General features: G+C 40.0%; 1 long non-coding RNA gene across 6 annotated transcripts in view; it reads right to left on the bottom strand.

Moving 5' to 3' along the window:
• LOC127552913 (uncharacterized) overlaps nt 1-21,544 on the bottom strand; it is a 239,524-nt gene that overhangs the window by 50,139 nt on the left and 167,841 nt on the right. For 4 of the 6 annotated variants that reach the window (XR_007951612.1, XR_007951615.1, XR_007951611.1 and 1 more), the window contains 3 exons: nt 9,631-10,881; nt 6,094-6,307; nt 4,580-5,803 (listed from right to left, as the gene is read on the bottom strand). This is a non-coding gene — a long non-coding RNA (uncharacterized LOC127552913). The remainder of the gene's footprint in view (nt 1-4,579; nt 5,804-6,093; nt 6,308-9,630; nt 10,882-21,544) is intronic. The other 2 variants (XR_007951610.1, XR_007951614.1) reach the window with 2 other exon arrangements.

Below are 21,544 nucleotides of genomic sequence, written 5' to 3'. Positions count from 1 at the left end.
CCGATGTCATCACTAGCCGCTCGGCTCTCTGGCCTAATAAGGTACAGAAACAATGATTGTTCACTTGTTGGAGAAGCGGCAAGGACCAGAGCGTGGAAAGTGCAGGAGCAGGGCACCCATCCAAGTGGGATTAAGGCCACAAATGCAACTTTATAAGGCTGTCTGGGTGGCAGGAGGAGTATCTGCAGTGGAAAATCCAGTTTAAACATAATTTATGACTTGTCATTCATAATTAGGGGCGCTTGTCATTGTGAGGGAAAGTGTTGCATTGTGTCCGGCAGATTTTGATAAGTATTTCTATAAGCTTCTTATATGTTATCATAGCTCAAGGGAAACGACCAAAAGATAGGAAAAATACAGAGGAAATAGCAGAGTGAGAACTAGGGACTTGGGACTAGCCAAGAAATATGGTGCTGGTGAAGAACTGGTGGGTCTTTTCTGCCTCCCAAGTCAGAGAGGTGGAACCCCCCCGCCCCAATCCCACTTGGAATTGAAGCACTGATGAAACTCTGCCTATTTTTGCTGCCCATGGAAAAGTTTTAAGAAGTTCAGCAATGTTTCCTCTAGCTCCTTCTTAAAAAGCAGAATGCAGTGAAGTCCATTTGACTGAAGAGGAACAGAAGACATCATCAGATAGCTAGAATTATACACCAGAAGGTTGTCACTCTTTTAAGATTCCTGTCCTATAAATATGGAACCCCCAAATAGCCTTGAGAATACAGCTAAAGAGGAACTAAATCATTATCACAAGGAGATGGTGTTCTCGATTAGCAGGACATAGCATTGATTAAAAAACAAAACAATAAAAACAGCAAAGAATGAGGTTTTTTTGTTAAATTTTAAAAATGCATTCATGTTTAACCAATATTGGAGTATTTGCTATCTAGGGGAGGGAAGTGGAGAGAAGGGAGTGAGAATAATTTGGTACACAATGTTTTGCAAGGGTGAATGTTGAAAACTCTTTTTGCATGTATTTTGAAAAAAGCTATTATTAAAAAATGCATTAAAATGGAGAATGAGGGGCAGCTAGATGGTACAGTAGATAGAGCACTAGCTCTGAAGTCAGGAGGATCTGGATTAAAATACTGCCTCAAATATATTTCCTAACTGTGTAACCCTGGACAAGTCACTTAACCCCAATTGCCTCAGGAAAAAAAAATGGAGGATGAGGGTGTTTTTCCTTTAGTAAATGTCAAAATTGCATCCTCATGATCTTAGAATTAAACAGAATGAAAAGTTTCACAAAATGGAGCTTGAATAGAAAAAAAAAATAATGGGGGAATAAGGTGAGGCACATGGCATTTATCCTTATCCTCTCTGCTACTGGAACTGTCCTGAGGATATTTTCACTGAGTCTGCAGATGAACTTACAGTAGTTCAATACTTTTATTCAATGATGACAAGCAGTCATTTGATCCACCCTAGTAATACTCTGTAGAGCATTAAGTATCAAATAACTGCAGGAAAATGATTTATTCTCAGACTACCTCTATAATGCTACATCAAAAAAAAACTGAGAAAAATAAAGTAGCAATAGAAATCACTTTAAAAACTTTATTTTAAATGAAGAGACAAAGTGGTTTGCTAGAAGTTCACCCTTTAAGTCAGGAAGACCTGAATTCAAGTACTCCTAATACCTACTAGCTGAGTTATGGGCAAATCACTGAAATTAGTAAACAAACAGCATCAAGAACTCTGTTAGCTCAGTGCCACCAGTAATATTGGTGGTTATTTTATAGATAAAGAAACTGGAGCTGAGGAAATTTAAGTGATTTCTCTGGGGGCCACACAGATAATAAATGCCTGAAAGAGAATTTGAATTCAGATCTTCCTGTGGTGAACTAGAAATTAAAAAAAAAAGTCATCAGAAAATGGTGTCCACTCTACTTGGATTCTGTTTATCTCTGGAATTACTGGGGGGTAGGGAGAGGGAGGAGGGAAAAGAGTTATTAAAAGGATATTAGCACAATGAACTTAAGCTTTGGGGAGTCTGCTACAGTAGTTCTATGTCCAAGAGAGGGAGGAGTGTGCTTGGCTGAGGCTCCACAACATTCTAAATGGAGGTTTTGTTCCAAGACCACAATGACCTAAATTCATCATGGCGGACTTTTATGGGGATCCATAGTTAAATTGTGTCTAATTATCTTAATATTATTTAACAGAGTTTGATCAGTCTGTTAACCAATGCCATTCCATGTGTGACGGCTCAAAAAAAATGTGCTTTTTCCTTTAAAATTTGGGTTTCCCCCAGTTTTTGCACAGATGACTTATTTTATGTATCTACTGAGTTGCATGTATAATTTTAAACAAAAAATATTGAAAATTATAATATTATCTTTGTTTATCTTCCCCTAATAATAAAAATACCAAGTTATACATTTATTTCTCCTATACCCATACCATTTAAGATCCAACTAAGCCTATTTCTGAGATGTTCTATTTATTGTGGGCATTTAAAGAAATTACTACATAAACAAATCTATGTAATTATTCACCATTCCAGTCTTCTCCCTTTCCTTTCTACCCAGAAAAATTTTATACAGCATATGCTGCTCTTGCCTTCTGTTTACTGGGAGGAACAAGTGACTCCATGCCTATCAGTTTTATCATCTGTAAAATGCTGATAATCCTTTCTCTGAGCAGAATCTCCCAGGGCTGCTCATATAATCAAATGAATGAGGGATATGAAAGTACTGTGAGCACCATATGACAAAATATTTTAGGATTAGAGACTTTGGGAGCTTGGAGATACCATAGAGATCATATAGTCTCACCTCTTCCCCTATTTGACACAGGAGGGAATCGAAGCAGAGGGAATATTTCCTTTGGAAATATTGATGAAGGTGGAGGATGTGGGTTAGGAACTTAGATCTGCCTAGCTCAAGATAAGTTACTCCCTCTCAATGGAACTTGGTTTCCTTCTCAACAAAATAAAGGGATTGAAGAAATAACATAGGGAATTGGAACAATTAATTGAAGAGGATTTTTGTGAACTTTTCTGGCTCTAAATCTATGGTTCTGTGAACCGGTGAGACATAGTCAAGGTTATTCTGGCAGTGGGTGGTGAAGTTGGGACTAGAGCAGAGATTAAATACTCTTCCCTCTACTTCATATTATTCTCTCTCTTTCTATCTGGCTTTCTCTCCCTCTCTCTTTCTCTATCTGTCAAATATTTAACCATCAACTATCTATCCATCCAAACTGTCATCTTTCTTTCTATCCATCTACCTATAATCTATTTACCATCTATGACTCTATCCATCATCTCTCTCCTCTCCCCCATTTCTCCTCTCTCCATCTTTCCATATATTGTTTCCCCCATGGAGGAGAGGCAAAGGGGATTTCAGTTTTGTTCCTCTCTCCCGAGCCCCTGGTACAATGTCTGACTCTGTGCAGGTTCTCAATAAATGTCTGTTGATAGTTTGGTTGGTTTTTTGGGCCATTGTATTGAATCCCTTTAAGCTCTATACCCAGTGAAGGGGCAGAAGGGGAGGGAGGTCCCAATTTCTTTCCCACCCACAGGTTTTCATATTCCAGAAAGGTTATGACTCACTCTAATATATTTTGTAGTTTTCTTAGGGTCAGAGTTGTCCTTTTTGAGCTGCAAGAAAAGCCCAGCTGCAGGAATTATTAAAGGAATCCATTGTACTGTGAACTTAAGCCCCCTACAAGGCTAACACACTGACAAGCCAAAGGACCTTTGGCTGAAGAGACTCAAAGACTATAGAGGATGGAGTCCAAATCACAATAATGACAACTCACACTTATAAGGGCACTTTTAGATTTACAAACAGCTTAAGGATTATCACTCCCATTTTACAGAGAAGGAGATCGAGGCAGAGAGGACAAGTGACTTATCTGTGATCACCCAGAGAGCTATTTGAGGTCATATTTGAGCCCAAATCACATGTTCCTTTTGTGAATGAATTGGTTTAGATAGCTACTGAGAACTAATTCAATTCTCAGATTCTGTGATTTTATATCATGACTGGGACTCCAAATCCCAAAGATCATACTATTTCTTTACTTGAAAAGCTTTGGTTCCTACTGTCCAAAATCTTTGCAATCAGTCTCCATCCTTTTTTTATAGAATGATTACATAATAACTAGCAATGATATAACATTTTAAGGATTGCAGAATGCTTTACAAATATCTGATTTGATCTTCACTATAACCTAGGGAAGAAGATGTTATAATTATCCCCATTTTGTAGATAAAGATAACTGAGGTAAACAGAGATTAAGTGGCTTGTTCAGGATCATACAACTAATAAATATCTGGGTTCAAATTCAAACTCAGGATTTTGGACTCTAAACTCAGCATTATATTCACCTCACCACCTCACTGAGCTCCCCATATCGGTGAAATTGCAGGTCCAATCTTTATTCCCTACTCATAAAGCCCAGAATTTAATAACCACTTGTCACGATGGATTGTTACAAAATACACAGCAACAATAATTTGCTTTTAATACCATGTATTTGAAAAAAATAAATTCCAAGAAATCTGATCATTGGATCATATAGATGCTACGTCAAAAAAAAATCTTCCAAAATATTCCTATACATTTTTACGTACATGACATGCAGCGATGAGACAAGACTCCTTTGGGGTTGCCAAAGAGGCCATTTGCCTTTCTGTCCATGATAGGCTACAATGAAAACCAACCATATGCGTTAATTAATCCAAAATTTTGTCAACACATGGAAAACAAAACAAAACAAAACATTGTCCAAATTCATTTTCCATCATTTGTCCCTACCCTTTAAATACTAGGGGATCATTCTGGTGAGCTGAAAACCTCATCAGGAAATGTATAGGTGGAAGTTAGAAAACATTACCAGCTAGACTCTTTTTTTTAAAACATCTTCTAATCACATAGGATCCTTTTCCATTTCCTCTCATAATTATAATTTTTAGTTTTAATGATACCTGTTTTTATATCATAATCATTTCTGAAAATACCTTCCTTACCATCTACCCCTCATATTCTGCTCCAATAGAAATATTCTTAGGGACCATAATTTTTCTTGAAATTACTTGGAGTTCCTTAGCCCATCTTTTCAGACCAGAGAATTTGAAGAGTAAAACAGGTATGGGTAAAGGGAACAAGAAAAGAGGAAAAACACAACAAAATTCTTGTTATTGAGAGTTTTTTAATTCACTTCCAAAATAAGGAGGCCGATTACTTACCCACAAACACACCAAATCTAAATCATTCAGCAGCTATATTAATGAAATGGACACCAGAAATAATTTAATTTAAAACACTGGCCACCTTCTTGTCCAAGAGAACAGCCTACAATCCACTTTCCTATTTCAATTTGGAAAATATTCGTACCCCAAAAGAGAATTATGTCAAATTGGTAATTTCCAAAACTAGCTCCTAAAAATGCCCCTCCTCCTCCAATCAAAAAAGCTGATTTTCCCAGTCCAGAGGTTTCACTGAAGTTCTATTCCTAAGAGCCTTTGTGGGATAGATCTGTTTGCTGGAAGAATTAGGCAAACTCTTCCACATTCATGGAAATGAAAAGAGAAGTTCATTTTAATTGCACTCAAGTAGGGAAATGTAAAAATAAAGATTCACCAAAGGAAGTCTACTTGGGGAAGGTACTCAAATTCTAGCTCCATATCTATGTCCTTATTCTTAAATAAAATCATCCAAGCAGAAGTCAAAAAATTACAGAAGGGATACCTGTCAAGGCAGGTGATGAAGGTCAAACTTTCCCTCCCAAAGTTTCATTTTTTGAAAGTGTTATAAATGCATTTTATTTTCATATCTTAGTTCTGCAGGTTGTCTTCCTATAAAAAAGAAAAATGATATAACAGAGAAAGATAGTTTAGCAAAACCATCTGACATCAGATCCAAGTGTGACCATGTATAAAACATTCCATATCCAGGTCCTTTACCTCAGGTTCTCAAAGTGTGGTCTAGAGTACCCCAGAGGTCTCTGAAATCATTTCAGAGGCTCTACAATTTCAAAATTAGTTTTCACTTCTAATACAGTATAGGAATATACTATAATAGATGCTCAATAATTTTTAATAATATAATAATACTGAGAATAAAAGTTTGAGAACCATTGCTTTACCTTAGTAAGGAAAGAAGATCAAAATATCCAAACTTTTTACAAGGCTCAGTTTCTAAATGCTTCAGTTGACTTTCTTAATAGAACCTTATCTTTCTATAAGGTTCTATTTTACTTTCCTAGAGGGTTGGGGAAGTTGTAGAAGTCTTCTTTTTTTTAAATGAAGGGAAGAATTTAAGAACAATAGTTCTAGATGTCCAGAATTTTCTTTTCATACCTAGGAAGTGGAAGAGTGAGAGGGATGGGGAAACAGTTCATCAGAGCAAAGCAAACTTTCCCAATTCCTCCTTCCAAAATTCCTAAGGCGGGCCATTTCAAGGGAACTCACAAAACTCTGCGACTGAAAATCAGCACCATGCAAACAGCAGCCCTAGTCTTAGAAGACTCTGCCTTTCTTTCCCAATACAGAAGCTGTTCATGGATTTCTGGATAGGTTAGTTGCTATAGCGTCATCCCATATCTGATGTTGAAAAGCTAGATGCTGGGGAGCTAAGCTTGTGAAAGCCTGGCAGGGGAGTATTCTGGAGGCCAAGACTTAGGCAGTCCTAAGTTACTTTTTGTCACTTTTCTGCTGAGATGCACATTGGCAGGCTTAGCTCCCAAATAACATTTCCCAGAATGCTCTCTGCAAAGAAAACCATGAAATGGTCAAAGAAAGGAAGGGTAATGAATCTGGATGATTTTGCTTTTTGGAATCTGAACATTTTAGCAAAGATTTTTTGGAGGGACATTTAAAAACTTCTCCCTTCGTTGAAAAGTTGATAACTGTATAAATATGTATACATATATTGGATTTAATATATATTTTAACATATTTAACATGTAGTGGATTATGTAGGGGAGGAGGGGAAAATTTGGAATAAAGGTTTTCCAAGAGTCAATGTTACAGTTACTCATGCATATGTTTTATAAATAGAAAGCTTTAATTTAAAAAAGATGGAAAAAAAAAACGAAAAGAAAAGTTGCAGAGGAATAAGAATCCAGACAATGCAAGCAAGTAATGAATGTACATGGAACTGTGAGGGAATAGAATATCCCTGTGACTTCACTGATGTAGAGACTTCCAGGGAGTAAATCCTACCAAAGCAGGCTGGTATCTCCTCGGCAGCTTGGAACTTCTTAGAAAGTTGGCCCAAGTGAAGAAAAGCTGGGTAGTGTTCAGTAGAATTCTGCCCCAAATTTCTTCAGCTCTTAGATTGCTTTCTTTTTATACAAACGGTCTACCTCTTAAAATCATTGATATCATTGAGAAATAATAAGTTAATCAGGAAATAACTTAAATGTTTCTCATAACAACCCAGTAAAGCAGATGCTATGGGTCTTAATCCCTTTTCACATATAAAGAAATTCGAGACTCAGAGATTAAATAATTGCCCAATGTTCCACAGCTAGAAAGTATTGGGGTGGGGGGGATTGAATAAATCCAAGTCTCTTCCAACTGAAAGTCTACCCTCCCCATTATACTGATTTCCTAACTAACTAATTAATTAATGATTAATTAAAATTATGGTACTATGTTGGCCTTCCCTAGCCAATAATATATAGAATAAGGGGCATTTTTCCCTAACCCACAGGCAGAATAACCTGCCCTATATGGAACTGGTCCTATAAGCAGTCTCCAGAACACTCCTGAGTCTTAACTCTTCAGGAAGAAATGTCTATAAAAAGTTGTCCTATCCACATAGACCTCCTAGGAATCCCTGGAGGGGAGATATTGAGACTGCCCCTTATTAATTCAGGTTAAAATCATTTATTCATCTGTTGAACATCACTATGTCCCCTGAGTTAAGCTGTTGTCACCCCTAATTTTCTCTGTAAGCAAAGTAAGGGATTTCAGCTGCTGTTATTTAAGAGCCAATTTATCCGGCCACAGAGATAAGTTTTAGAATTAGGATTTCATGTTCAGCGGAGCCCAGCAATACAACCTTCCCACCCAGAGAGTATGGGAGGGATGTGGAATAACTGCCCCTCCTTTCATCAACCCAGCAATCACAAGAGGAAAGAGCCCAGGGTCCAGCCAGCTCACTCCATTCCCCCACCCCCAGCCAGACCCCTTTTGTTTCAGAGGGTGGGGAAAGCTGAATTTGGAGTCAGGAGACAGGCTTGAATACCAACGCAGCCACTAACTATCTGTGTGGTCAGGACTAAAGCATTTCAGGTCTATAGGTCTATTTCTTCCTGTGGAAAATGAAAGCAATGGACTAGAAGATAATTCCCAAGGGCTGGATTTGAATAAAGTGTCATCTGGTCAAATTCACAAGGTCCCCAGGTTTAGCGAAATCTCCAGGATTTTCTTGGAAAAGGTATTCTCCAAGCCGTACCGTTTCCATTCTATAATTAGTGAGAAACTGGAAAAACAAAACAACTTTATAGGGACATACTTCTTCCAGGAAGATCAGAAAGCAATCCTCCTTCAGAGCATCTTAATAAATATATATATTATTTGCCAACTGAAGTTACTGGGAATAAACTGCTCCCAAGGAAATGAAGATCTTTTTCCCAAAGAATAATGTGGTGGGCCATCGCCTATGAGATGTCCCATTCCAAAAGAAACAAGCTGACCCAATTTGAGGGTTTTTCACCCTCTTGCCTTATTTACCTCTGAACTGTCATCGCATATTCCTAAGTCTGAAAAGTTGAGGGCGACAGGGGGTGAGGGGAAGGTTGGCCCTTGCCTCTGCCTCTCTCCATACAGTTAGAATAGACGCTCTTCAGCCCTTATATTTGTAACCAAATGTGGGCCTGCCTATTTGTTTGACAAAACAGTAAGGTATTGGGACCGTGTAACTAGTCTAGCTTCATTCCAAAATGCTGTTGTTTTTTTTTTAAGTTCCTTATTTTTCCAGGTTGAAACAAGACTCCAGTTGGACACATTAATTTGGCCTGATTAGTAAAAGGCTGAGACAAATTTTCTATTATAATAATCATCTTGCTTTTTTGTATTCTCAGAATACAGGGATTTTGTCATCAACCAAGCAGTCATATTCCATGTTTGTCCCAAAAGGCCTGTTGGGGACCAGAGGAACACCGGGGAGATTAGGGAGACTTTGTTCCAGTTATAATCTCCATCCCCCCGCCAACAGTTTCAAGATAAAAATGATGAAAGGAAAGAGAGAAGGGTCCAGTACCCAATATGGACTTAATTCTTGACATCAGCAATTGATTTTAACTAAAAAAAAAAGATCTTGAAAATTGCTGCTTAATGTGCTTTTAATGAGCTCCCCCCAGCCCTCACACCTACATCCTAGCTCCCCCAAACTGTTAGCGCCGTCCCAATAACACTCAGTGGAAAGCTGTCATTCTTGGCTAAATCCTTGCTTAGGTTAGATGCTCTGCCTCCGTGAGACAGGGTCAGGAGGTCGCCATCGATTTTGGAGGCCACCTGGAGAGCCCAAGCCGTGAACTGACTCAAAAAATTTATATCAGAGCTGGAATGGCCCACCTCCCAGGGTTAGGGCTCGCCTGACACTCCAACCGAAGGCTGGGGCCTGCCAGGCTGAGCGCAGAAAGAGGCCAGAGTTGTTGACCCTGCTAGCTGACCTCTTCAAACTTCAGGAGGATTTTTCTGGCAGTTACCACGGCGACTGGATACTCCAAGCTTATCCTTCTTACTGAAAAGGAAAATTAAAAAAAAAAAAAATCCAGAAAAAAAAAAGTTAAAATCCACCTTGCAGAGATGCAAGATAAAGAATGAAAGTGTTTGAGTCCTCAGCACTACTTCAGTAGGAACTGATAGACCAGGCTCTTGGACCACAAAAGCTATTAATATTAAGCCTGCTCCCTTAACATCCATCCCTGCCCCCAAAGGTTTGCACTTGCATAGTCTCCCAACATTCAAAAGTTAGAATGGGGGGGTGGTGGTGGAGTGGGCTGAGCTTTCTGAGTTAGCATTTGACAGGGATGGTAAACACCACCCCCAATGGGCTCTTAAAATATGTAGCATTTACTCTGACTTCCTGGATCTATTTGAATGCTGTTATTATAGCTGATTTCTCCCCCCCCCTTTTTTTTTTTTAAGAAAAGCAAAAAATACAAACAAGAAAGAGAAAACAACTTGGAAATATTCATCAATTTAGTATGCTCAAATTTAAAAATAAAAATGAACAAAATGGTTATTTTGCACTAGAAAAATGCCTCTGCTTTTATTTGTTTGTTTTTCTCCTGTGGGAATAGTATTTGGTTTGTTTTGCTTAAATTCTTATTAAACAGGAGAATTAAAAGGAAAAGAAAATGAAACTACATCAGCAGTAGTATAGGTGTGGGTATTAATTGTCAGTTCTGTCTCCCATGAAAGGTATTAGTGAAAATAATGTATATAGCACATGATGATGCTCAGGAATCAAACAGGACCCCGAGAGAGAAAAATACAATGTACCCTTTATTTCTACTAAAATGGACATTAAAGGAGGGGATCTTTCTCTTCCCCATTTTCTGCCTGATGGAATCTTGTACAAAGTTCCCCAAACGATGTTCAAGCCCAAATGGCAAACCATTTTACGTGGTTTACTGAATCCCACTGAGAATTGTTATGAGGGACAGCCTGAAATTAGAATTTTAAAAGCTGCTCATCTTGGGGCACCATGAAATCAGCTTTCTAATTGCTTGGAAATCTGGGCATCCTGAAATCCAGGTTTCTTTAACTATCACTGCGTTCCCACAAGCTTTCAAAGAAGAAAAAATGTTTACTTTCCTGTGATTCTTCCCGGACAATTTTTTTTCTTCCACTTTTCAGAACCCTGATTTTCTGGAAGGCTGCAAAGGCTCCTCCATCATCACTAGATCTTGTAGGTCCTGTAGTCGGGGTGTGGGAAAGGAAAAAAAAAGGCACATTTGCATTTGAAAAGACATTACTTCTATAACAAACTAGAGAGTCTTTAGTTCAAACATAATTTTTTCAACTCTCCCCGAAAGACAAGGAAAAAAAAAAAAAAGACAGACAAAGATGGCAAAATGGACACTCAAAAATATCTGTCTATTCTAATTTTTGATGCTTTTTGGTAGGACTAATATCATTGTTCTTTACATTTACTTTAAGAATGCAATAGCAATTCTTTAAAAAATGCATGTGTATGCATGTGCATAGTTTAGGGTAAGTACTCCACTCCCATAACGGAAGAGATAAAGTCAGTTTGGTTAATTAATATTAATTTCTTTAAAAATCCATCATGGGAATAATTTCTCCCCGGACTTGTGCTTTTGGGACAATCAGTGAAAAAGGCTAAGCTTACATAAGCTTAGAGAAAAATGAACAGAATCGGGAGAATAATATACACCATAACAAACAAAAACAACTTCAAAAGACAGTTAATTTCAGAGTTGTAGTAATGATTGAGAAATAATAGAACACACTTTCCTCTGCCTGGTTGAGAGGTGGAGGACTACAGATTCAGAATGTTGGCTGCATACACTGGCTTTCAGTGTTGCTAAAATGTCTTTCTTGTCACAAGAGAATTCAACATGTTTGTAGGGGTGGAAAAAATAGGGATGGGAGACAAGGAAGATCATATCCAGAAAGAACAATGAGGAACAAACAAAAGGTATCAAAACAAAATCTAGCTCAGAGTAGTTTTGTACAGCTATTCTGTGTGTTCTAGTAGCTCTCCACAAAAACACCTGTCTTTCAGTCTGATAAGAGGGTCCATGATATGTTACAGTGGGCAGCCAGGTTGGTGAGTCATCCCGACTAAGATGACAGCTCATTCTCCAGTGATGATTACTGACTGTCCTCCTTAGCCTAACTGGGAAGGTCTGGCAGGCTTCCTGAAAGACCCCGAGGCTGGCAGAGCCAGGGGGTGACTATGGAGCAGGAAATCAGGTCTTGGGGGAGGTGTGTGTGTGGGGGAGATGATGGAGTACTTAGAATGAGGCAAAGCAGAGCAGAGACTCCTGAGCCGCAAGCCTCCTATTGAGTGAGACTTTATTTCTGAGATGAATCTGGACAAGAAACGCCCCTTATTAAGCAATGGTTTATTTGTGTACAGAGGAACCATGGACATCCCCTCAAAGATGCTCCCTCTCTTAGCATGTCACCAACCAGACTGTCCTCCCCAAGAATCAGTGAAATTTCCAATAATTCATATAATTCACCATTAAATTAAATACCAAGCCTGATATTTAATATCACAGCTTCCAGACCTGTGTCCAGTTCTCTACAGTCAATTAAAACAAAACAAAACATAGCATAGACTGATAAACAGAACCTCACAGATTATATAGTCTACATTTCTACCCTGCAGATGTGGATTTTTGGAAGTCCCACAGCTATAGCTGATTCCCTCCTTCTATGCCCCAGTTGAAATAAGGACTGAAAGTAGATAGTCGAGTTTCTCTGAAATCGGGGGGCCCTTTTCCCCTTAAAACCTGACTATCTGAAGAATTCATTTCCCCAGAAAGCAGAAGCTTCAGGAAGTCAGCATACATGCAGGTCAGGATGCCAGGTAACACGGCAATGATATCAAGAGCATGAAAGATGCTTAGGGAGGGGGGGGAAAGCTCACTGCTTAAAGTTTTATCAGAACAAGAGGAGGTGGATTAATATCATTGCCCCAGTTAATTCTTTTTATTGGTTTGTTGTGGTTAATAAGCACTGATTGATTTTCTTCTAATCAGAACAGAGACTTCACTCTGCCAGGTTTGTAATTAAATACCGAGGAGAAGGGCATTCAGCGTGAGGCTAGTCCTTCTCAGCTTCCAGGACTATGAAACAGAGTACATTCAACTCCACGCTTTGCGAGATAGGCCCACTGCCAGTCTGGGAAGGGCTTATTCTAGCCTGACTTTGACACTGTTCTAAATTAGTTCAGCCTCCACTTGTATCTGTCCGTAGGCATTCCATCAGGAAAGTCCAAAAGGAAGGGCCGGAGCAGCAAGCCACCGGGTCTAGGCAGTCCCAGCCAGCCAGCCTTGGTACCTCAAACTGGACACCTGCGAGACCCGGGGCTCCCATCCAAACAGGTGTGGGAGGGCTCCGCTTTTACTCAGCATTTCAATTGAACGAAGATTTTATTTATTGTGAAGCCTCCTTTTCTGTTCCCTAAATCCCAGGTGTGTTTGACTGTGAGAAGCTGGGAAGGAGATGGAAAGGAACAAGGCTTAATTAAGGGTTTGAAGGCAAGGAGGCAAAGTAATGTGTCTCCCAAGGGCTCTGAAGGAGACTAGGGAATTCTGGGTCTAAGAAAGGGTACGGATTTCACGAAGGAAATAAGAATTAAGGTGGCAGAGGAAAGGGAGAAAAGAGTAGATTGTGGCTAGAGTTTCAGAGATTTACATTTACCTCTTAGGGAAATCTATATTTTCATAAAGCAGATTTAGTTAAGATACACCTGAATGGAGAAATTTCATGCTACAATAAAGAAGGATAAACTTTTATAGACTGAAAGCCAGTTTGAGAGGGGGAGGGAAGCAAAACACCAACACATGGTGTGACCAGTATGTCAAATGTTCATCTAATAATATCTTTCTTATTAGAGATGTTAAAACTTTGAGATCTACATTTTGAATTAATCGGTTCTATTCTTTTTTTTTTTTTTTTTTTGCTTTGGCAATTGAGGTCAATGACTTGCCTAGGGTCACACAACTATGAAGTATTAAGTGTCTGAAGCAGGATTTGAAATCAGGTCCTCCTGACTTCAGGGCTGGTGCTCTATCCACTGTCATCCAGCTGCCCCAATCAGTTCTGTTCTAAACAATAGAAATCAAATGATTTCAAAATGATTTTTTCAATAGAAACCAAATGATTTCTTTCTTTTTTTTTTTTTTATTAAATAATAACTTTGTATTGACAGAATCCATGCCAGGATAATTTTTACACAGCATTATCCCTTGCAATCACTTATGTTTCGTTTTTTCCCCTCCCTCCCTCCTCCCCCCCACAAGATGGCAAGCAGTCCTATATATGTTAAATATGTAGCAGTATATCCTAGATACAAGAAACCAAATGATTTCAAAATGAGTAAAAATGATAATTTTCCCCCTTTGAGATTTCTTTTTCATCTCTGTGCCTCAGTTTCCTCATCTGTAAAATTAAGGGCCTGGAAATATGATTTGTTGATTCAAACCAGTTCCAATTGTTTAGTGATAAAGAGAACCATCTACACCTAGAGAGAGGACTGTGGGAACTGAGTATCATTCACAACACAGCATTTTCACTCTTTTTGTTGTTGTTTGCTTGCATTTAATTTTGCTTTTTTTTTTTTTCTGTTTTGATTTGATTTTTCTTGTATGGCAAGATAATTGTATAAATATGTATGCATGTATTGGATTTAACATACATTTCTACCATATTTAACATATATTGGACTGCTTGCTCCCCTCCTAGGGGAGGGAGTGAGAGGAGGGGGAAAATTGGAACACGAGGTTTTGCAAGGACTAATGTTGAAGAATTATCCACACATATGTTTTGAAAAATAAAAAGCTTTAATTAGAAAAAAGAAAAGAAATATGATCTGTCTTAAGTTTTTTTTTTCAGTTCCACAGTTAAGAGTCTTTCGAAATATACCTCAGAAATATGTTTTACATGATTGCCCATAAAAAGCCTACATCAAATTGCTTCCTATTTTAAGGAGAAAAGAAGAAGGGGAGAGGACATTTTGGAACTCAAATTTTTATTTTAAAATAAGTATTAAAAGTTGTATTCACATAATTGGAAAAATAGTCTATATGTGTGTACGTTTGTGTGTCACACACTCACATTTTCTAGGATATTAAAACTGAGGAAAGAGGATCATAGTGTTAGAGTTTAAAGAGAATTATAACGGCCATGTCACCCCCAGGATCTCCTTTCCTTTTCATTTAAGCATTCAGTCTTCCCCACTCCACATCCACCCTCCCCATGGCAGGGCAAACAGCCAATCTGGGTAGCAGGTATATCCCTGGGGAGAGACCTCACTGTCCTACTTTTTACTTCTCTGATTGCCCTGGAACGAACGTTCTCACTGATCCAGACACAGAATCTGGGCAAGGGAGGAAAAGGGACCAAATTTTATTTTGCTTTTTTTTTTTTTTTAAATATGCATACAAGAGATAGTGGATGGCTAGGTGATGAAAAGAGACGGATCATCAGAGGACTTTTCTACAAAGAAAACATGCTTTGTCTTCTGGATCAAGCAAAATGTGAATGCTTACCCCTAAGCATCACAATGGGAAGTCCCGAGGCTGAACAGGATGGAGAGAGAGAAGGGAGAAGAGGAAGGAGAGAGGGGGAAGGGGGAGAGAGAAGTAGAGAAAGGAAAGGGAAAGGGGGAAGAAGAGAGCCCCATCCCCTCCCATTCAAAATCTGCATCCCTTCACAATACCTTTCCCCAAGGAACAGTTACTCCAATCCAATTTCTTCACTAGATTCATTAGAATTTGAAACTGTTGCTATGTTCTATGTCTCCAATTCCCTTTTTCCCTGTTCCTCTATACCTACATACTGATTTGGCAAGTGAAGAAGCTGGAGAACAGGCTTCACTGTTCCCCTAGAAAAAATTAAACAATTTTAAGGAAAATCAGGTACGTGTGATTTTCTTCCCTACCCATTTCACAGAAGAAGAAACTGAGGTTCAGAGGAGAGGGAAACGACTCATCCACAATCCTGCAGTTAATGAATATCTTTCCAAATTGCTCTAGATGCCCAGTTCTCTTGTCAAGGCTGCCATGAATACAGACGTATTCCCAGGCTGGCAAAATACCATAGGTATGCTCTCCTCTGGTTACACACTCATTTTTACAAACTGAGTCCAGCAGGAAGGCAGGGGCCCCCTAAAGAGGCTCAGGGAGGTAAGGGTGGGAAAGTTTCCTTCTGGATTGATTTGGCTCCTGCTTTAAAGGATGGAGGCTAGATTCAATCTCTTTTTTCCCTGGTCGTATAGCTGTGACAAGAGGGGAAAGAGCCCAGTGGTTCATTATCCCTTGGTGGGTGCAATGGGCAAACTCAAAGCCAGCCTAACAGGAAAACTCTAGCAATAGGGACCAAAGCACAAGGGAAAAAAAATATTCAAAGGTCAAAGATCTAGAGAATCAAAAAAAAAATCCTCCTAATCTAAGTTATTCTCAGCTATTTGTAGTCAGTCATGACATACGGACAGGAGGAGTCTTACCAGGCTGAAGTTAAGGAAGAAGAGAAAGGAGAAAGGGGTGAGATTGTAGCTAGAAAAAGTCAGGAGCAAAGGCTGGGCTAACAGACTTTTTTGGGGGCTGGGGCTGGATTTGGCCTGGAGCAGAGGTAGGGGCCAGAGCAGGATTTGGGGGATCGGGGTAGAGGGGTGCTTGCCGACAGGACCAAGAGTCTGGTTTCAGCTAGTGCTCCACACAGAAGGGGAAGAGTTAATGAATTCAAAAGGCAGCTTCAACACTCCCATTCTCCCTCATCCAGCATACCAGAGCTTGGTTCCCTCTCTTCCTCCCAGTATGTGTGTTTGTGTGTGCACCCCTGGGTGCCTCATCAGGGCTGTAGACTCATATTCCCTTGCTCTTGATCTACCGGCTTCTAAATATCTGCTAATTCAAAGTGGCTGGGCAGGCAGGATTCTGGAGAGTGGGTGATCCAATAATTAGATGAGCATATTAGGACCTATAGAAATGTGCCATAGATTCAAAATTGTCCCTGAGAGAAATTCTTTAGATAGTCTGACATAGGATCATAGAATTTAAAACTATAAGGGATCTCAGAAGCCATCTAGTCCAATGTCCTTCAAATGAGGAAATTGAGGTTCTGGCAGGCTAAAATACTTACTTTCTTGAGGTTAACACAAGTAGCAAGTGGAAGAAACAAGTATCCAGGTTCATTGGGAAGATGGTCTACTTTTAGTTAGCTTCTAACATAAGATAAAAAATTAGGAGATCGTCTCCTTGCTCTATTTATGAGTGACTGTTTCCATACAATCCTCTGTTTTTACTTTCTTTAGAATTGTATTGATCCCTTTGATTTTCATACCATCTCTCTCCTTTACCTAGTAGAACCCTCCTTTGAAACAAAGCAACACAATTAAGCTAAACCCACCATATGCAACAAAAACCATTCGGATACAATATTCTGCACCCTTATTTCTTCACTTCTCTGTGGATGGGGGGTGGGGGGTGGGGAGGGAGGAAGACTTGTGTTTTCATCACTTATCATCCTCCAAGACCAAGAGTGCAGAGCTGTTTGACACACATCCCACTAGTGTTTACTTGTGTCTGTCATTATTATTATTTAAATTTCAGAGTGATCAAGCATTCAGCCAGCACACAACCCCGCTTCTCAGGATATTTTAAAAATTAACAACATGCATACATGCATGTGAGTGCCTATCTAATTTCCTAGTCTTCCTTTTGGTACATAATCATCGGGTAGATAAAATAAATGGCTGTTCCATTTAAAGTATATATCTCTCACGGGTCCAATTCCATCAAAACGAGGACCCTGACGGCTTCTTCGTTCATTTCCTGACCCAGAATTTTCTGATCCTGCAGTTGTAAAAGTTGAGGTGACAAATAAAATTGTTCCCTTCTTTCAGGACAAGACTTCAGTCCTTCTTTTTCCACAGAAGGGTGCATATGAAGTCTCCCTTTCTGGGAGAGGCATTCCTTGTGCAACCGGAGGGTTTTTTCTTCTTCTCAAAGTGTGCGAATGAACAGTGGTGGCACATAATCGATAGGAAAAACCCAGCTGTCACAGATCCTAAGCAACCCCTGGCTACAGAAATAATTTGAATTGGCATTTCAGAGTTTGAAAATACCGTGTGTGGGTGACATGGGGTCCAGACAGAGGGATCCTGCAGTGGCCAAAGAATAACCTTGGTGTCCATGTGCCACACTGTGAACACATGATCGATTGTCCCCCTCCTCACCCTAACACCCAGAGGTATACAGTCAGAGAAAAGGGAGGCAGGGAATGGGTATGTGGGGGGTCTGGAGAAGGTTCATCTAGTCTTTTCAGGTTGCTTTGTAGTAACCTTACATGTACTTCAATAATGGTGTTAAATCCAAAACTCCCTCCTCAAACCCTGGTTCAATTGATCCCTTGATTTCCAAGTTAGCAATCTGAATAAATATCTGACCACTTCCAAACCCATCCTTTGAAGCTCAGATAAAGAGTCTCTAGGACATCCAGAACGCATAAATATCTCAGCACACAAGCCACCGAATAAAGCATTTTATCACATAAAAATACAAATCTACAAAACTCTAGGGAGCTCTCGGTCCGTTGGTCCCTCTCTCCCCATCTCTCTGTTTTCCTTCCCCTACTTTAGGTCACTCTTCCTTTCACCCCCCCCACAATGTAACCACATTATTTGCCCCCTCTTTTCTTTTACAGTTGTTGCAGATAACATTGGAGAGCTTCTGTATCTCTTTCAGTTTTTAGAGCTTTTCAGTGGTCCCTTCCTGAACACTGGCCAAGTACCCCTACTTCTCACTTCCTGAATTAGCCCCGATAAACTCATTTGAAGTATTCAAATTTAAGAAGAACCCCAGAAGTGATTTTCATGACCTTGGCAGACTGCAAATCACAGTAAACTCCAGGTTTTAAAGTTAATCACTCACCTAAGAATTTGCTGACTGGTAAGAGGAAGCTCTCCTACTCACAATGGTTTGAATATTATGGCTACCATATTCATTGCCCACCAGGCTTAGGCTAGTAAAAAGAAGAGTTCAAGAGGGGAAATTTAGTGTGGCAGACCAAGTGAGATAAAAGTCAGTTTATAACTTCAAAGAATGGATGTCTTTCTCAAAACTAGAGTGTTTATGCTTGCCTTTTCACTCCCCCCACCTCCCAGCCTGTAGGCTGCATTGGAGAGATATAATTTCAGGTCACCTCTTTCCCCATCTAGAGACCATTGCTCCCACCTGTTGGGGCAGTCAATATTTGGAGAAAAATGGGACTTGTGTTGTTAGAAGCAGTTCAGTGTTATTTCTCTCCATTTTTTACGGCATTTCCAAAGCTTCTTATCCCCATCTCCAAACCAGCAACAATTTTTCTTTTGGCTTCCCTGTTCCCAGCTCCAAGTTTATCCACTTCCATAATTTGTCAGGTCTTTCCAAACTGCAAACTGACAATCAGAATATATGTAGTGCAGGAGAGGTGAAATCCCATCCAGAGAGACCTGCTTCTTTCTCAAGGCACTCTCATTCCCAGCAAGGGGGACACAATGACAAGGCCAGGAGTGATCAAACTCTGATCTCCATCGAGGGAGAGGAGAGATAACCACCTGACTCCAATAGCGCAGGCTCTAGTGCTTGGTTACCTGATAGGCGTGTGAACTCTTACTTATTTACCAGTATAGGGAGTCACCAGACTCCCACCCCACTGCTGTATTGGACACATGAACAGCACCAGAATTCAGGTAAAAAGTCTTATTTTCCTTGTTCTCTTTGATTTTTAAAACAGAAAAGGAGTCACTTTGACTTAATTTGGCAAGTAAAACCCCTACTAGTCAGCTTGCTGAAGATTTATGGTTGGTGCCTTTCCTTATTCCGCACAATAGAGAGAATACATCTTGGATTTCTGTGCCTGAATAGACCAAATATTCCCAGGATCTGGCATTCTCAATATATGGAGGCCTATCCTCATATATATACTTGACTGGACACTTCTTTCTGTACATAAGCATATATACACTGACAATCCTATCCTGGAATTACAATCCCCCATCCCTAATAGACACATACACCACCATCATCATCCAAAAGGAAAACAGGCAGTAATGTTTGGCTCTGGGGAATATACTTTCAGGTAATGCTATTAATGAATCGTTCCTCTTTTGTTACTTATCATTTAGTAAAAGGTCACCTGAGACCATCCCAGAGATGGGGCTCTGTGGAATATTTTGGGATCAAAACTCAGGGAAGAATACTCAGGTGGTGAGCATCTTCAAAATCCAAAGAGGCAAGGACTTGCCACCTTGCCATCCCCCAATTCCTTTTCCCTCCCTCCCTTGCCTTCTGGCCTCCTTTTAATTTCACTGACGTGTCTAGGTTTCCATTTTCCAGTGTGTTTGCCAGCTTATTGTAGCGCCCTTGCGGAAGCATTTGTCTCCTCTGTCTCTGTCTGTCATTATACAAAGCGTTCTGAAGAGCTAATTTCCAAGCTTGGGAGTATACACTGACTACAAAAGTCATCACATTAGCATAACAAGCATAAAGTTCCAAGGTGGTAATTTGGTTATGGATCTGAAATGTTCCCCACTCCAGCCTCCCAGAAAAGAAGATTTAAAGTTTGGCTGAGGAGGGGGCACTTTCAGGGATGCATCAAAGTGCCCAGAAGGGCATCGGGATTGTCTGTGGGTTTGTGGGCTCTGGGAAACAGAAGTAGCAATTTCAACAGCTGGGCTAGATCATTTCTTCAAGAGTCAAAAAGTGACTAATTCTCCTCTACCCTTTTTTTCTTTCTGTTCTCTTCTTCCTTCCCTCCCCTCTTCCCTTCCCTTTTCCTTCCCTCCCCTCTTCCCTTTCCTTTCCTCTCTTTTCTTTTCTTTTCCTTTCCTCTCTTTCCCTTCTTTTTCTTTCTCTTCCCTTTTTTCTTTTTCTCTTTTCCTTTCCTTTCCTCTCCTTTCTTTCCCTTCTTTTCCTTTCTCTTCCCTTTTTTCTTTTTCTCTTTTCCTTTCCTTCCCTCTCCTTTCTTTCTTTTCTTTTTTCTTTCCCTTTCCTTCCCATTTTTCCTCTCCTCTCTTTTCCATCATCTTCTTTCCCTTTCCTTTTTCTTCTTTTTTCTGTGGCCTAGGAATGCTGCCCAAGACCCTGCTCATTTACTCTTCCACATAATGCACTGAAGTAGCTGGGAAGGAAGTGCCCAGAGAAGCCCTCGGAATGCGCCGGGGCTTTGTTTTCGAGTCGGGCTAGGCAGCTGCTTAGGCTTCTGGTTATTGTGTGGCTAGCAAAAGCATTCACCTGGCCGGAGCTCAGAAAAGCTGTATTGCGCACATATTACCCCCAAGTTCTTCCGAACGCACACGGAATACTGACGCTGTCCACCAGCGAACGGAAGGAAGCTAGCTGTTCCTTGTTACAGCTGCTCCACTCTGGACAGAGAGGTGTTAGAGATTGAGAGAGCCCCAGTACACTCCTGTTAGTTGGGTGTAGTTGTACTTCAGCGCCATCCCCACCCTTGCCCCGGTAGAAGTCCAGTTTCGAAGTGAAGAACCACCGAGGGAACCCTAGAGATCCTCAGGATGGAGAGATGTCTTTACTCTCCATTATATCAGAGAGGGGCAGTCTTAGATGCCCGATCTGTTAAAGCACAGTTTAGTGGCTGAGCTGGCTGGGACATGTTCTGAGTAAAGACAGCAACCCACAGACAAACACCCAGAATCCAGAAGGGGATTGGGTGGAAGGTGGGGGAAAGGAAATAAGTGGAAGTGGGAAACAGTTCCCACAAGAAGGAGGAAACCGATTCGAAGTGTTTGTATTAATTTATTTATTTTGAATCAATCTCTTTTAAGATTCCTGAAAGGGTCCAGATGAAAGAGAGGAAAAAGTCTAGTTTGGGTTTAAGGTA

Source organism: Antechinus flavipes, chromosome 3 (genome assembly GCF_016432865.1).
Source record: "Antechinus flavipes isolate AdamAnt ecotype Samford, QLD, Australia chromosome 3, AdamAnt_v2, whole genome shotgun sequence".
Lineage (NCBI taxonomy): Eukaryota > Metazoa > Chordata > Mammalia > Dasyuromorphia > Dasyuridae > Antechinus > Antechinus flavipes.
The sequence above is the reverse complement of the archived record's forward strand: the minus strand, read 5'-3'. Positions and strand labels throughout refer to the sequence as shown.